The following is a 17,500-nucleotide window of genomic DNA, read 5'->3' as shown; positions in this document are numbered from 1 at the left end:
TGTGTGCACACAAATACATCACATGCCAGACACACACAACCTAGAAGGTGTGCACACACGCACATGCGCTAATAGACTAGAAGCATTTCCAGAAAAAGGCCCTTTATAAGGGTGTTAGAAGCATTTTTTAGTAAAAGTTGGGAACCTAGTTTTCTAAGACAATTAGAGTACCCTGAATTCAGCTAGCCTGGTTCCCAAGCTGAATTTTGAGTTTTTGACCATGAAATGGGCAAAAAACAAAATGGCCGCCGAAATTCTTGATTTTGGGCAGAATACGTTAGAAAGTATCACTTCTCCATGGAAATAAATGTGCAATGCTCTCATATTTGCATTTAAGATGTATTCCTACACTTACACAAAGGCAAAATGTCATGGCAAAAAGATAAAAATTACTATAATTATGCCTTCTTATAATGTGATATCCTCGTGAACTGGCATTCAATAGCAATAGCCTCCGTAAAGCACATTATCATACACAATTGTCATTCAATAAGATTTGGAAAGAAAGAGAGAGAGAAAGAAGATAGTATTATCTAAAAAACTAAATATTGGAACATGAATATTTCCCCGGTTCTTTGAAGGAGATGAGTGAGCCATCTCTATGGGAGCACACTCTCAGCTGTACGATTAGCTGAAGACCTTTGCAATCACGCCAAAGGTCCAAGCAACTGCATCGTGGGCGGGATGTCCACTTTCTCAAAACCGAAAATAAGCCACTTTGATGCCAAACCTCTCTTCGGCTGTCGGCAACGAGGGTGTCTTGAGAGATGGCTCACTCATCTCCTTCAGAGAACCGGGGACATATTCATGTCCTAATGTTCTCTTTCAGTCAAATCGTTCACATATCTATGGGAGAGTTACAATCACTCTCGATTGCTGGTCCAAACTAGGCAGAACTCCAAGAGCCTCCTGTAAGGATAGCGTTCCTATCACCCTACAGACAATCAGTAGTCGTGCCCAGAACCCTATGTTCCTGTGGCAATGTGGTCACATCTAGCCGGTAGAACCGGACAAAGGTGGCGGGGTTGGCCCAACCAGCCGCTCTGCACACGTCTGAAACTGCTGCACCCTTGAAGAGAGGACAAGATGTAGAGACCGCACTGGTAAAGTGAGCCCTAATCTGAGCCAGAGGTTGGCGACCCTTGGACTCATATGCCAGGGCAATGGTTTGAACTAACCATTTGGAGACCTCTATTTTAAAACTGTGAGCCCTGTAGAGGGCTTGAATAAGCACACAAACAGCTGCTCAGTGTTCCTAAAAGAGTGAGTCCTGTTCATATATATATGCGTAAAGCGTGCACAGGGCACAAGTTGTGTTGTCCCCTCTCTTCCTCGGATCTGAAAGGTCGTGTGCAAAAGCAGTTTGGAGAGGCCCCTCTTGGAGGGGCTCAAAAGGGGCCCCACACATAGCCTCCAGTACTAGAGAGATATCCCAGGTGACGTAGCACGGGGCGTAAGTATCTAGTGGATGGGCACTCAGAGTGTTGGAACTGAATCCTACATGGCACAATGAAATCGCTGCAAAGTAGACTTAAAGGGACAGTTTGGTCAATTTCAACATGCAGTTGTATTGCTCACGCTACCCTTGACTTGTCAGTACCTGGTGATGCCACATTTTTCGGCAAAGCCCTTTCCGAGATATGAGCAATTCTAATGGGGGCAGCGTTTGTTTACATTTTTAAAAAATGAAACATAGGCCAACTCCATATATTTTCCCAAAAGGTACTGCTGTTTGCTAGTTGTCTGCTGATGTTTTATAACCTTTTGGATGTTTTTGGGAATAAATAAAAATGTTTTTCTGAAATGTAAACAAAGAGCTGCCCTCATTACAATGACCAGGATCTCGGAAACGGCTGAAGAACAAGAAAAAAAATCTCAGGCACTTACAAGTCCAGGGTAGTGTGAGCATTACAACTGCATGTTGAAATTGACCAAACTGTCCCTTTAAATGGTAAAGCATATTGTCTCCCCCCAATAAGTCTTCTAGAAAGGACAACACCATCGGTACTGAACACTGAGAAGTTGTCTTGTCGCGTTGGTCACAGTAGCGTTCGAAGACAGACCACTTCAGGTTATACAGTGTCCCAGTAGATTGGGCCCTGGCCCCTTGAATTGTCCTGATAACGTTATCCAGAAAACCGGTTAGGTTAAAATGTTCCCTTGCCAGACTCATAGGGGCAGGTGGCCCCTGGGCTGGGGGAGCCGAAGCCCTTACGCTCTCAGCTGAGGCCCCTGAGCCCCGTGGGTTAAGGTTGGACAAACCCTGAGAAATCTCGCCTCCTTGCAGGAGGGGAAAAAGGGAGGCGTCAGACGAAGGCGCTCGTGGTGTATTATACAGGACTTTTGGAGTCTACAAACGCGCCATGAATGGTGACGGGGTGCGCTTTGTGCCAAGCGCTTTTGTGCCAAGCGCAATGGCCTGCGGTGATGGCCAAGGGGCTCCGAGGCAGCTGCTCGAGCTGGGGAAGCCACATCAGCCACTAGGGTGGTGGTCAGTCCCTGCTGTATGAGATTCTCTGTGGTGGCAGGGAGTTGGGATAAAAAGTCGTCCACCTTAGGCGGGAAATCGAAGCACTTTGCCAGGGGCTTTGCCAGAGTCTGACTCCACTGAAATGCGTTGCCAGAAGTCGACCATGGTCAAGAGAACAAAGAGACAGAGCAGGCTAGAACTAGTCAAGCTCTCGTAACTCATGTCGTTCAGGGTACTCGTGACCTCAGTCAGGAGATGTGAGTCCAAGGAACTGGGTACGCACAAATGTGTGTAAAGAACTTTTACTCCGTATTGTTTCTAATCTGCGGTGAGTAGGTTCCGTCATTGTGAAGTTTCTTGCTGCCATGGAGGACACTGTACATTCCATATGTTTGATCTGCAATGTGTGATCTCAGGTTAAAAGAGAGTGTCCACCTACACAAAGCTGCGGCTGTCTCGGTGATCGCAATGATGCTCTTTTATTGCCTGTGACATTTACCCACTTCATAGCCTGATCAGAATCTGGCTAAACTTGTATGTTCCTGTCCAAAATGTGAAGATATGACAATGCATTTGTATTCAAAGTATCAAAATGTGCAAAACGTGTGCAGTAGCGCATAGTAGGACTATTGGCAAATACAACGCAGCAGTCTGTTGTTCCTTTGATGACAGTGACTGATTGAACACTGACCAAGAAGTCTTCATGTCTAAGTGTTGACAGTGCAAGAAGAAAGCTGGATCCGTGGCCTTTGCTTGTTTAGCATACTTATGCTCCTCTCCAGATTTTCCAAAGCATGATTCAGCAATGGGTGTTGAAAAGTTGGTTTGAATGTCCTAGGAGTAATCCTGAGAGGATGTAGTTCCATCAGGGCATTTGGCACATTTAATGTAGGGCCTATGTCTAGTGGACACCTCATATCTTTCACAGAATCATCAATTGGTTGGCCTCTCTGCCATGCTGCCATTTGTGTTGCATGGGAAGTATTCTTCCCATCAAGTGTTTCATCCAGGATGTCAATGTTATCACATGTGTAGTGGATGAATTCATCTGCCACAATGTTTGTTCGAATAATGGCACCACTCTCTTGGTTCAGTGTTTTTATAGTGCTCTCAGCTAAGGAGGATCTGGACTTGGAGGACCTGGTTGTAACTCAGACAATGACCTGCCAGGTTGAATTGTCGTATTAGGTCTTTTACCCAATAGCTTGATGAAGAGTACAAGCAAGACCGACATGTTTCGGAGTCCATTTTTTGCCATCACTGACACAATAAACAAGGACTTAAACCTCATTCAGAACTGTACTTTGAGCAAGTTTTTCCTTGCTACCAATTCCATCATCTTCAAGAGATGTCTGGCCACTAACAATCAGGCTGAGTAGCATGTATAGACTATCTCAAATGTATGCAATAGTATCTTATAAAATATGTAAAATATGTCTGAACATTTTTCAAAATGACACAAAATAACTTATGTTATATGTAATATCATGGTGTCATCTAGCGATTTCTGGACAGTTTTCAGAGAGCTAATAGCAACTTTAAGCGATTTTTTGGACACACTAAATACTGCACATTATGCTAAGTATTTCTAAAATACTTATATCAATTTTCTTAACCATATAAACACACATAGGCTACAAATATCTTATTAGAAAAGCTAAATATTTGAAACGTTTAGGCTAACACCTACAATATTAGCATTATTAGCATTCTAGAAGCTACTTTATACTTTTTAAAATCCTCTATAGTAGATACATTCATCAAGAAACATTATTGGGACACTAAATGTTAGAAAAGAGCATTTATTTCCAAGTAGAGCAATACTTGGTAAAAATGCTCTGTCAAAAAAAGCGTATTTTGGCAGCCATTTTGTTTTTCAAATTTAACTGTCAAAACCTCAAAATCCAGCTTGGGAACCAGTCTAGTTGAATTCAGCACACTTAAATTATGTTAAGTACATAGGTTCCCAACTTTTACTAAAAAATGCTTCTAACATTCACAAATATGAAAAATGTGTCTAGACTATAAGGGTGGGCGATATATACCATCTGCGAAATTATCGTAAATGTTGTTTTGACGATGAGTAATTTTGCAATATCGAGATATTTTAATAGAGTCGCTAAAATCAACAAAAGCACTGTGACAGGACTCATTCAGACAGCGACGACAGCCAAGCCTTTCAGCCAATAGTAATGTTGTTGTGAACTGGAGAATAAAGTCTGTGAACCAATGAGCAGACAGTGCTGAGGGGGGCGGGCTGCAGCGTTTTGCCAGACAGGGAGAGAGAAATTACCGTGTTACTGGTGCACAGCACTGCTGCTGCTGGGCAGTGGAGGAGAGTTGCTGTTATCCAAATGGTGGATTTACATGAGGAATTCAACCATTAAACCAGCCATTGCATGATGCTGAGGGCGTTTTGAAACTATGTGCTTTACTTAGCAACCGTCTGTGATTATGGGAAGCCAAATAGTTAGGAAGATAAATAGCTTTGTCTCTGGTCTGAGAAATCGCTAGTTAGCATGCTAGTTAGCGAACTAGGCTAAGCAATGTTGTTCTCTACAACTATTAGTGGCTGTTACTCACCACTCAAACACCCACCTGCATGTATAGATGGCATAACTGCTTAGGTGGACAAGTACTGTTAAGTTAGACTGGCGCAATGAGTTTAATTACAATGTGTGAAATTCAACACATGCAATTTGCAGCTGCCCTAGTTTCCTATCCATGCACTGTTTCCAGTCAAAAATGGCTGTCATATAACAGAATCATAAGCAATACATTATAAAACTATTTTTTATTTACATGCAGGCTTTCCCCCAGCGCTTTCTTATCAAGGCGGCCGCCTTGACTAAACCCCACCCCCGCCTTGGCTACGTTCCCTAAAAAAAAAAAAAAAAAAAAAGGGTCCGAGGGCAAAAAAAAAAAAAAAAAAACTTGTAAAAAAAAAAAGTTGTAATGCATGTTCAAGCGCAGGCACTAGGACAACATCGGTTGGACTAAATTGTGACACCTAGTGGTCGGATTTATTACTACGCCATGTGTGTCCATCCTCGAGGCCATATTTTGAAACAATTTTAATTTTCAATTCAATGGTTCAGCGAGAGATTCCAGACGTTGCCATATCGTCGGTGGAATAACTGAGAAGGTAAGTTGTAATTCTTGGGTTGCAGTTACGTCAGAATGCCCCTTCACTGGAGCGTGCGAATTTGAAATGGTGGACAACCCTGGCTTGGAGCCATTGAAACCCATTCAAAAGTACATTTTTTCGATGTTCGACAGAATATTTTTAATTAGACCTTAACCCTGTGAAACCTGAACCATGAAAGCAATGAGAGAAAATTCTATTTTTTTGGAATTTGCTTCAATATTGGTCCCTTATAAGAAATGTAAAAAAAAAAATCAAAATTTTGTTAAGGTCACTGAGATATTTGATGCATCATATATGATGCATCAGGCTTTAAAGGGAATGAAAATTCCAATCTCATGACCATTGCAAAATGACTTTTAATGCATTTGCATCTTTTTTTTAATTTAAAAAAGTTGTCAGACAATTTAATTTGATGATTATCTTTAAATATTTAGTGAGATCCTGCCATTTTTTTAAGCCTATCCTTTTTTTAGCAGGACCATATTTTACATTTCCCACAGCCTGGTTAGGTAATTTTTTAAAATCTATGTAAAAACATAGCTGATCGAATGCTCAACAACCTATTTATGAGTGTAATATAGATCATTATTCATTTTTGATGTGTAATTTGAATATATGGGTCCATTACTACAATTGGGCCATTTCTCCATTCACTTCAATGCATTTTTTACGAGATCATAATTTCAACATTTTGCATTACATTTTCAAAATTGCAAGTAAAACGTGTTTCTTAAGGCAATATCTTTGTCTTGAAGTAAAACAACTTGTGTGTTTTGTTAAACGATCGTCGTGGTATGCTTTGTAAGTTTCCCTATGGAGCAAATGCATTGATGGCTGACTTCCTGCCACCGCCGGATGGTGCTTATATGTCTCATCAGTTTTAGCACGATCTCTCTGCAACACGGTGTAAAAATATAAACTCTTCCTTGCTGAATTGCACAAAGCAAGTGTTCAAATTAAAGGATGTAGAGTTATATTTCGGAAATTTGTACACAAACCTTATGCAATTTGACGAAATCTCAGCGTCGGTCAGGGAAACCGCTTCTACCCCATTTTCCTGTTTTTCGCCGAGCTGTGGTCAACTTGTTGTCGACCGCTGCTCTCTTGTGGCGGTTTCCGCGTACTGCAGGACGTTTGGAAATGACACGCAGGATGTTTTTCAGATCGATTTTTTTTTGTGTCAGCGTGGAGAGGGCTTTGAATTTGATGAGACATATATGATGCATCCGGCGCGATAGGGTTAAGACACACCATGGGTCTTGTTTAAAAGCTGAGAACCTCAGCTTTCCATACCTGAAAACGGTATTTTCCTAGCATCTACCAATCCGAAGGTAGCCTACTTTAAGTGCGGGGTTATTTTTCTAAAGATAGCTTTTGTTTCCTTGGAAACGGACGCGGTTTATGTGTTACTCACAGTAACTCAGCTCATATGGTGGACAGGAAGCTCCTTGACAACGTAAACATGGACATGAGCGACTACTGCAAGCGGTTGGACCCGGCATGTAGGGAGAGATACTTGGCGATTGTGAATTGAGGCATTTTGGAAGGGGAAAACACAGTGTTGACCACCGTTTAAGGTTCGCGGCGTAAATAGCACATCACGCAAACTGCGTCCGTTTCCAAGGAAACAAAACGCTGTCTTTAGAAAAGTAACCCTGGACTTAAAGTAGGCTACCTTCGGATTGGTAGATGCTAGGAAAATACCGTTTTCAGGTATGGAAAGCTGGGGTTCTCATGGTGTGTCTTACGGTCTAATTAAAAATATTCTGTCGAACATCGAAAAAATGTACTTTTGAATGGGTTTCAATGGCTCCAAGCGAGGGTTGTCCACCAGCAGTTGTAGATCGCCACCAGGGGCAGCACTATGACGTCAACTGCAACCCAAGAATTGCAGCTGCTCATCTAAACGCTGTATTTACACTGTTATTGTGAATTTTAATTATATTATATATATATAATTAAATAAAACCCCCGAAACAGTATTCGTGCCGTGCGTGACATCAAACCCCGCCAACACCTCCCCCCGCGTGACATCGCGAGTGGCGCCGCCCCCCGCCACGCCGCCCCCCAGGGACAGACTTGAAGCCTCACCACCTTGACTAACCAATTTTCTGGGGGAAACACTGACATGGATATGTTGTCATGCCAAGTGATGAAGTATTACTTTACAGACCAGAGCATATGCATGTTATTAAATTCAAAAGCTCTTCAGCACAGCATTTCTCCCAACTCTCTGTCCCTCCCCAGTTACAACACAAATGCAGCACTACTACCTCCAGTGCAGAATTGAAATTAGTCTGGAATCATGCACAAATAATAGACAGCATAAATGTGTAGCTTTGTTATACTGCCATGCTTTGTGATGTAGTCTAGTGTAGACATGCCATCATTTATGCAGACCTCTTGTTAACATGCAGTTTAGGCTACATAGGCCTACAAATGATCTGCTTTACTTGCCCTGCCCTGCCAAATTCCCATACAGTACAATTCAAACACATTGATTACCCCCCCCCCCCCTTCTGAAATAGGCCCTACTGGTTTTTGCAAGTGTTTTTGGAAATTATCGTCAAATTATCGTTATCGTGAAAATTCTAAAACTTATCGAGATATTTTTTTTGCCCATATCGCCCACCCCTAACATGCGCACACACAAACACACACACACACACACACACACACACACACACACACACACACACACACACACACACACACGCGACACACACACACACACACACACACACACACACACACACACACACACGACACACACACCCGACACACACAAACTCCCACACCACCCCACCCCCCAAACACACACAGACCCCCAATCCCACCTCCACACACACACACACACACACACACACACACACACACACACAAACACACACCTTGATATTTTGTGTGCCCGGGACTGTACAGCTGGGCCGCTGCGGCTGTGCTCTGCCCCACTGGGACGGCTGGCTAGTCTATTCATGCGCACCTGACCTTTGAAGATGGGGATGAGCTAGCTCAATCAACAACAGACAAGAGGAGAAAGGAAAAAAAGAAAACGAGGAGCCAGGGCAGTGAAGTGGAGGAAGAAAGCTCCCCGTGGTAATAGCTCAGTAATTGTGCCACTTCACCCATTTTCTTTTTTTTTTACAATCTAGGGAGCGCACACCGGAGAGAGGGAGAGAGGGAGAGAGAGAGAGAGAGAGAGAGAGAGAGAGAGAGAGAGAGAGAGAGAGAGAGAGAGAGATGTAGATAGAGACAGAGAGAAAAGCAGAGTTAGAATGTGTGTGTGTGTGTGTGTGTGTGTGTGTGTGTGTGTGTGTGTGTGTGTGTGAGAGAGAGAGAGAGGGAGAGAGAGAGAGAGAGAGAGAGAGAGAGAGAGAGAGAGAGAGAGAGAGAGAGAGAGAGAGAGAGAGATGATGTGGCCAGATGAAGAAAAAAACAGCAAGACAGGAATAAGAAGAATGGGCAAGATAACACATCTCTCCCCAGTCACCCCATTGTCCAATATATAATGGCCCAGTATAATAAAAAAGGCAACATTGGGTCTGCCAATTAACCCAGTCGAATGCTGCCATCTCCTCCCAATGTCAAACTTTAGTAGCGTCAGCCACTACCAAAGGAAAAAGCCAATTTCCATGCTCTGCAGCTTCCGATGCAATGCAAGCTCAATAGGGTTACAAAGCCAAGCCGGAGAAATTGGTGCCAAACCTCTTTGCTCTCACGCTGCATTTGTTCTGCGTTAGAAACAGAAAATCCCCCTTCTCTGCATCACATCCATGGAAAGATGAACAGAGACAGCCCCACTATTACAGCAATGGCGAGCATGCCATGGGGATCCTACAATGACTGGTGCCCCGGACGACACCCCCTCCAGCCTGGCGCCCCGCACCATGACCCCACCCCCGGCAGGGAAATAAATGCAAAGTCGGCAAAGAAAATGCTTATAACTGCTGATAAAAACTGCTAATATTATGTTACTATTGCAACAGTGTGGCAATTGAGGGGAAATAGTGCTAATTGCCCATTTTTGCGATGCCATTGGGAGCAGAGTTTCACAATTGCGCCACCCGCATCTCGGGTGCCGGCCCAGGCAGCTGCCCAATCGTCCCATCCCTAGGACTGTCCCTGTGAGGATGACTACAGTCGTGATGCAGAACAAACAGATGACAAGAGAGAGTGGAAAGACACTGAAAAAACTACAAAAAGATGAAAATCCTCACAGACACAGACATGATGGAAATGTACTGTGCAGTGAGCACAGGAAATGGACTGGGGAGGATGAGTAGTGCAAAACAACAGCAAGCAGGAAAGGAGACGAGAAAGAGAAAGTGTGAAAGAGAGGATGAGAGGGAAGAGGAGAAAAAGAGAGAGAGGGAGTAAAGGTGTGAGAGAAATAGAGAGCTGAAATCAAGATGGAGAGTGAAGCGAGATAGAGAAAGGGTGAGAGACAAAGTGTGTGTGTGTGTGTGTGTGTGTGTGTGTGTGTGTGTGTGTGTGTGTGTGTGTGTGTGTGTGTGTGTGTGTGTGTGTGTGTGTGTGTGTGTGTGTGTGAGTGAGTGAGTGAGTGAGTAAGTGAGAGAGAGAGAGAGAGAGAGAGAGAGAGAGAGAGAGAGAGAGAGAGAGAGAGAGAGAGAGAGAGAGAGAGAGAATGAAAGAGTTCCCCATCTCCTCAGGGGTGACCTTCCACCCCTCCTCGTGGACATGTACTGTACAGTGCGTTTCTGCCTGAGCCTGCTGGCCATGAGGGCACTATGCTGCAGTCAGTCAACCAAACCACCACCCTCCACACATCCATCCACCCTCCACACATCCACCACCCACCCTCCCGTCACAGCTCAGTGCACCCCAGATATGAGCCCTCCGCGATGGGCAGGGAGAGGAGGGAGAGGGGGTGGCGGTGGCGGTGGTGGTGGTGGTGTTGGAGATGGTAAATGAAGAATGAAAGACAGACAGACAGACAAATATAGGCAGGCAGGCAGAGAGATATGTGTGTGTGTGTGCATGTGTGTGTGTGTTGTGTGTGTGTGTGTGTTGTGTGTTGTGTGTGTGCGTGTGCGTGTGCGTGTGCTTGTGCTTGTGCGTGTGCGTGTGATATTTTTAACACATGTATGCTTAATGTTCCTAATTGACCGTAATGTTCTTTTATGTTATCTGTACGCTTTGGCAACACTGTTACCAATAGGCATGCCAATAAAGCATATTTGAATTTGAATTTGAATTTGAATTTGATAGACTGACGGGCAGGCAGCAGACAGACAGACAGACAAATACAGGCAGACATGCTGTCAGACAGACAGACAGGCAGGCATGCAGGCAGAAAGAGAGAAAAAAAGAAAGGGGAGAGTGCTCGAGAGAGAGAGGGGAAAAAATAGTGTGTCACGAAGCTCGTAAAGTGAGTGAGTTAAGAGTCCTCCTCACACTCCTCGCACACTCGGTCTATAACACAAAGAATAATAAAAAAAGAAACCCCATACACAGCAACTCTTCATCTTCAAACAAGCCAGATGCAATTGCACATTGCTGCGTGTTGTTGACAGATGAAAAAAAAAATTGCCAAGTGGGTGTTTGCACTACACTCGCTTGCCAGTACGTGAGAAAGTAACCAAATCTGACAACGTTGAAGTCACAGTATACAGTAGTACTGTTTTTTTTTTTTTTGCTGCAGGAAGAACCAAGTGCGAAACAAAAATGAGAACCCTTATAGTACATCTGGCCTGACTTGCACCTTGGAACAAGTCTGAACAGCTATGTCGCGAATCTTCAACCATCTTGTGATTGCATTCATATCGTGTCTGCTATTCATTTCATCTTCATATCTCATTGCATCTCAGTGCCTTTCAACAATACTCAGAAGCCACTGGCCCTTTTTGTTTGGAGCCTAATGAAGCTCCAGAGTTGAGGAACTGAATGTCTTTCAAGCTCCAGGAAGAAGCACAGTTGCTCCCAACTGAGCTTGCTGGACAAACATGACCTGGATGAATACGAGTCTTCACAGTAGGGCTGCACAATTAATCGAAAATAATCGAAAATCGTGATAAATTAGTGAAATGGAAGTCGAAATCTTAATCGTGATTTAATCGTGGCAATAATGACCTACCTTTGACAGCGTCCTTGAAGCCAGAACATATTGACAGGCTGGTGTTTCTGGCCAGAAATCTGTCCACCTAAGTTTCATGCTATTGCCTTCACATAATTATTACAATTCATTTTATTTTGCTCATCCCGTATATAATTCATTCTTGGTTGTATTTCATCTTGTTATAATTTTCAAAAAAATCAGCGAAATTCAATGATCGTGATTAATAACTTAATCATGATTACGATTTTGACCAAAATAATCGTGATTATGATTTTTTTCCATAATCGTGCAGCCCTACTTCACAGACACATGCTACTTCTCAAAGTGAAGTGTACTAGCCTTGCTAGTGTGAGTAACACCCATTTTTAGTGGATTTCCCCAACGAGTACCCAATAACTAGCTCTAAGTGTAATTAATAATTGGATATTCCTGGTGAGAATGGGCGTTACTCGTCCAAGCAAGGCAAGGGCACTTCACTTTGAGAAATACCCTATGTTCTATGACCTTGACCTTTGACCTTGTTCTATGTTCCCCACCTACACTGAATACTCCTGTACACCCCGCCCTAAGCCTTTACACCCTAAGAGTGATGCCCCTCACTGATGCTATAGTAGTGTATATCTTCCTCTATCCCGGTGTGACTGTGCAAAACACACTTGTTATCATTCGTTTTTTATCATGCACCGTCCTGAAGAGTATTTACGTATCCCTAGTGATGTATATACCGCAGGTTTTGAATCAATGTTCTAATACAAGCAGGGACATACCGCATTAACTTTTCTATTCAACAAAACTTTTGTCTACAAGGGACACAAGAAACTGGTTGCTATGCTATGTAAAGCGCGGCTGGGAAAAAAATCGACAAGAAATGTCATTACACGTATAATCAATAATTGCCTGACACTAAATTGGTTAGATTAATTGCTCACATGTTGGTGCCTCGATGTATCGACTGGAGAATTCATTTCAACACCCCTGCTGGATATCATTTGCCCAGTGTTATGCACTAAAGAAAACGAGATTAAAGCCTAACAACCTTGAATTCACGGCATAAAATATATTAGTTATTGGTTGGAGCCTGATATTTGGGTATACCAAGATGCTATCTCCGTGGCTGTAGGAATGGCTTAACTGTTAGGCCCTAACACAGAGATGTCAAACTCAGGCACGGGGGTCAAATTTGGCATGCAGAGCCATTTTATGTGGCCCGTAAAGATCATTTGCGATGTGTATTACAGTTGGCCCACACACACCATAAATACAGTAACATGATTTCAACATGCAATTCGGTGTTCCATAGCAATACAAGTGGACTGAGGCCAATGTAACATCTGAACCACAGAATATGTTCAGGCACATTTAAACTACCATACACACAGAGTGTTTGTGAAATTTGCCCTTGAGAATCAAATGCGTGCACGACTTCATCCCACATTTTTAGTCTGGCCCTCTGTGAATTTTAGTTTGACACCCCTGCCCTAACAGTATGACTTCAGGAGGAAATGAGGTCACGCCTGGGTGGAGGTGGATATTAGGGCTGGGCGATTCACCCTGAAAAAAAAATCTAGATTTTTTCATTGCCAAACTCGATTCACGATTCACGATTCGATTCAATACCCCATACCCCCCCCCCGCCCCGCCAAAAAAAAAAAAAAAAAAAAAAAAAACAACTTTTGAGCTCTCTAGGCCCCAACGTGGTGTGTGTGTGTGTGTGTGTGTGAGAGAGAGAGAGAGAGAGAGAGAGAGAGAGAGAAAGAGAGAGAGAGAGAGACAGAGACAGAGAGATTGACAGAGAGATTGAGAAGCAGGCTCTGTTTGTGTGGCGATGCCTCTGGTGTGTGTGAGTGAAGCCTACTCGGACTGGACCAGTTTATATGGACATGGGGTAGCCTATAGCAGAGGTTTTCAAAGTGGGGCCTGGGGACGCCTGGGGGGGGCGTGAGAGGATGCCAGGGGGGCCGTGGCAGATTGGCAGGGAAAATATAGCAAAATTAATTGAATGACCTAAGTAGCCAAAATAATAGTAAAGTTTGGGAACTCCAGGCCAAAATAGCCTGATGTAATTTATCTCAGGACATTGGTAATAGAAATTACCAATTGGGATTACATTGAAACATCTCAGAGAAAGAACAAAACATGTGAGGGGTAAACACTCAGGCACTGTTGAGATTTGTCGTCACGTGCCATCCATCCCCACAATATTAATGATGCATTATAGTACAGATGTATGGAGGCTCTTGTCCCAGATGAACAAATTTAGCAATTGCCAGCTGGTTTCCCGTCAGAGCCCATAGTAATGCGTCTGAATACATGTCGATGCATCTGAACACTGCTGCGTTAACACAGCGAAAACATTTTGGAGCAACGCCCTAAAACAATGCTTACTTCAAGACGGTAACGTTTGCAAGCCTCAGTAGATTAGATATCGCGTTTCATGCATTTAATCAGACATCAGACAGCTCCGGTTGCTTGGGTGTGTGTGTGTGTGTGAGAGAGAGAGAGAGAGAGAGAGAGAGAGAGAGAGCTAGCGAGAGAGGGAGGGAGAGAGATTCCTTTCAACTCACATATGTTGGTTAAGATAATATAGGCGAGGAAGCGGCGCATCCAAAACTTTAAGCATGTGTTGAAAACATCTCTTCTCTCAATAAATTGGAAGCATATCGTAGTAGGTAGTTCTAGCCTAATTGCATCCGTGATTGCTTTCCACCCTGCGCCACTCTTGTGGTAGGGGTAGAGTAGTTTGTTTAGCATTTTCTCCGCGAGATGTTTTCGTTTCAAATATTGAAACATGCCTGTAGTCCGGCTGCTACGACGTACAGCTTATGACAACACTGTCATTCACAATTTACAAAGTGGTAGGTTGTTTAATTCATCATTGGCAAAACGATAGGAGGTAGTGTCTCCTTTTTTGAACAGGAGCCCGTATTCCTCACCCGTTTCACTATATTTCTGTCAAACCATTTCACTCACCACGTTTGTTTGTGCATGTAATGGGGGAGGAGACACAGAGAATGCACTAGGTAGGCTAGACCTACGTCTTCGCCAAGTGGCGAACGTAATGCAATGCGCTGTGCGCTTGGATACATAAACTGACAGATGATTAAAAAAAAATTACAAAAAAATCGTATAACGCGATTTCTCAAAAAACAAATCGATTTGACGTTCAAACTCGATTTTAAAATCACATCGATTTTTTTCCCAGGCCTAGTGGATATCCCTATAGCTTCAAAAGAGGGGACACAACTTCTACCAGAAGAACAAGGCAACGCCAGGCCCGCAGCGAGCCAACCATCCCCATCCCTGCAAATCCTATTTGATCCAACCATTTGCTAAACCAGCCATTCCTGATTAACACACTGCACAAATCAGCCAGGTCGATGGGTTAATTAGTGAAAATAAAGAAAGTGTAAAAGGCCACAAGGCAGAAAGACTCACTACATCCGTGTGTTAGCATGGTAATGGGGGTCTTTAATTGTGTGTGTGACCTAGTGATCTACCCCTCTTGGCCTGTTTGTGGAACTGCCCTGCCCTGGACGTGATGAGTTATCTGTCATTGAATTAAAAAAATGACGGTTGTGAGGGTGCTGTGACGTATCGTGCTAATGCACCATAACATCAATGGGCTACATGGCCATAGGGGTCCAGGTTCGAGTCCTGCCTGGGTCATTTCCCTACCCTGCCCATCTCTCTCTCTCTCTCTCTCTCTCTCTCTCTCTCTCTCTCTCTCTCTCTCTCTCTCTCTCTCTCCCTTTGTCTCGCTGTCTCTGTCTGTTTCTCTCTCTCTCAATCACATCTCTCTCTCTCTCTCTCTCTCTCTCTCTCTCTCTCTCTCTCTCTCTCTCTCTCTCTCTCTCTCTCTCTCTCTCTCTCTCTCTCTCTCTCATGTACTTCCTGTCTCTCTTCTCTATCTCGAGTAAAGTGAAAGCTGAAGTGAATGTGCACCTGGGAAACTCCCATTTCCATTGTGACACAGCACTCCACAGCACACAGTGCTCAATGCTCGCAACAAAATTGCAATATATGCCTCACCTGTGCAAGGGGGCAGCCCCAAATGACGCCCCAAGGGAGCAGTGCAGAGGGACGATATCATCGTCATGGAGGAAGATGGGGAACAGCACTGGTTGATTACTCCCTCCACTAACCTGCTGGGAAAGAAACCAGCAACCTTTGGGGCCTGACACCGTAACCGCGTACTCATGATTGCCCATAAGCCACAAAATACTTAAAAGTAAATCACAAAAAAATATATAGCCTATAAAAAACATGTTACAGTACGTGCACAGACAGTTGGACTATGTGTTAGTGGTGATGGTGAGCAGGGCTCTAAATGAACACCAGCCAACCAGCCAAATGCTGGTTAAATTTCAGTTTGGTTGGTAGAATAGATCAATTTACTAGCCACTTAAATCCATTAGTGAGTGTGTATTTGGCCAGTAATACTAACATCCACTAGCCATTTTGACTGGTGATTAAAAAAGTTAATGTAGAGCCCTGGTGGTGAGTGAGGGGGTCTCCAACCCAGCGGGACACAGCCACTGTTATAAATGAGCTGTTAAGCCTGGCTCAAACTACACGACTATCGCGCCGATTCTCGGCTGAAAAGCCCCCTTACGACAATCGCTGGAACGTTACCCCCCAGGACCATCGCGAGCGATTGTCGGGAAAGATTTCCTCGTCGTGAGCGACGTTCTAAGATAGAACTTTGGCAGCTCAAAGAGTCGCCGATCGCAAATCGTAGAAATCAAACAGTGTTTGATATTTGCGACTGGAAATAGAACGTCGGGCATTGTCTCGGTGGCTGCGAGCAGCGACAAGATTGACAGTTGCGATTCTCTTCTAGTGTGCTGTGCACCCCGACGCCAAAATCGGACACACAATCGCTAGTCGTGTAGTTTGAGCCTGGCTTTACCAGAATGGCTATGTCCTTAATGAAGGCCCTGTGTGCTGTCATAGTGGTGTAGTAGTACTATGGTAGTTACATTTTTTTCAGACACTATTACAGCGTTCTATTGGTGGAACAGTGTGCGTTGTGGGGCTACCTGAGTGAGTGTGACCTAGTGATTTCCTCTCCTCAGCTCTCCTCACCACTCCCCTACCTCCGGTACCCTCCTCCTGACCTGCCCTGCCCTGGATGCCATGAGGCAAAAGATCACTGACAAGAAAATATAGGTCCGCAACAATGCTCGATGCTCCCAGGCAAAGTTTAATGGCACATGTGTCCTTCAGCTAGCTGAGTGTGGCCCAGTGATCTCCTCTCCTCTCATCTCCTCTCTTCTCCTCTCCTCTCCTCTCTTATCTTCGCATCTCCTCTCTTCTCCTCTTCTTTCCTCTCCTCTCCTCTCCTCTCCTATCTTCACCTCTCCTCTCCTCTCCTCCCCTCTTCTTTTCTCTCCTCTCCTCTCCTCTCCTCTCCTCTCCTCTCCTCTCCTCTCCTCTCCTCTCCTCTCTCTCCTCTCCTCTCCCCTCTCTCCTCTCCCCCTCCTCCCCTCTCCTCTCCTCACCTCTCCTCACCTCTCTTCTCCTCTTCACTCCCCTACTGCCCGGTGCCCTCCTCCTGACCTGCCGTGCCCTGGGTGCCATGAGTCAGCAGCGGGCCCGCGCTGCAATCCCATCAGGCCAATCCCATAACAGCCTTCTCTTCTCTGCTCCTCAAGCCGCTTAGCTGCCAAATCCCCACCACCGGCACCAAGGCCCTGCACTATGCTCTCACCCCTGCCTTATGGGTTACACACGCTGGCACTCACTCATACACACATGAGTAAATACACACACACACACACATACAGATACAAACACACACTCACAC

At 44.3% G+C, this 17,500-nt stretch overlaps 1 protein-coding gene across 3 annotated transcripts in view; it reads right to left on the bottom strand.

The window, feature by feature from the left end:
* Positions 1-17,500, bottom strand: part of fut8a (fucosyltransferase 8a (alpha (1,6) fucosyltransferase)) — a 205,992-nt gene that overhangs the window by 175,913 nt on the left and 12,579 nt on the right. Inside the window, exon 1 of one of the 3 annotated variants that reach the window (XM_063183761.1) lies at positions 15,724-16,953. The exons of the other annotated variants lie outside the window; for them this stretch is intronic. The gene's annotated coding sequence lies outside the window, so the exon portion shown is untranslated. Of the gene's footprint in view, positions 1-15,723; positions 16,954-17,500 lie in introns of those variants that run through there. 3 annotated transcript variants of the gene reach the window in all.

The sequence above is a fragment of the Engraulis encrasicolus genome, chromosome 19 (assembly GCF_034702125.1).
Source record: "Engraulis encrasicolus isolate BLACKSEA-1 chromosome 19, IST_EnEncr_1.0, whole genome shotgun sequence".
Taxonomy (NCBI): Eukaryota; Metazoa; Chordata; class Actinopteri; order Clupeiformes; family Engraulidae; genus Engraulis; species Engraulis encrasicolus.
The sequence above is the reverse complement of the archived record's forward strand: the minus strand, read 5'-3'. Positions and strand labels throughout refer to the sequence as shown.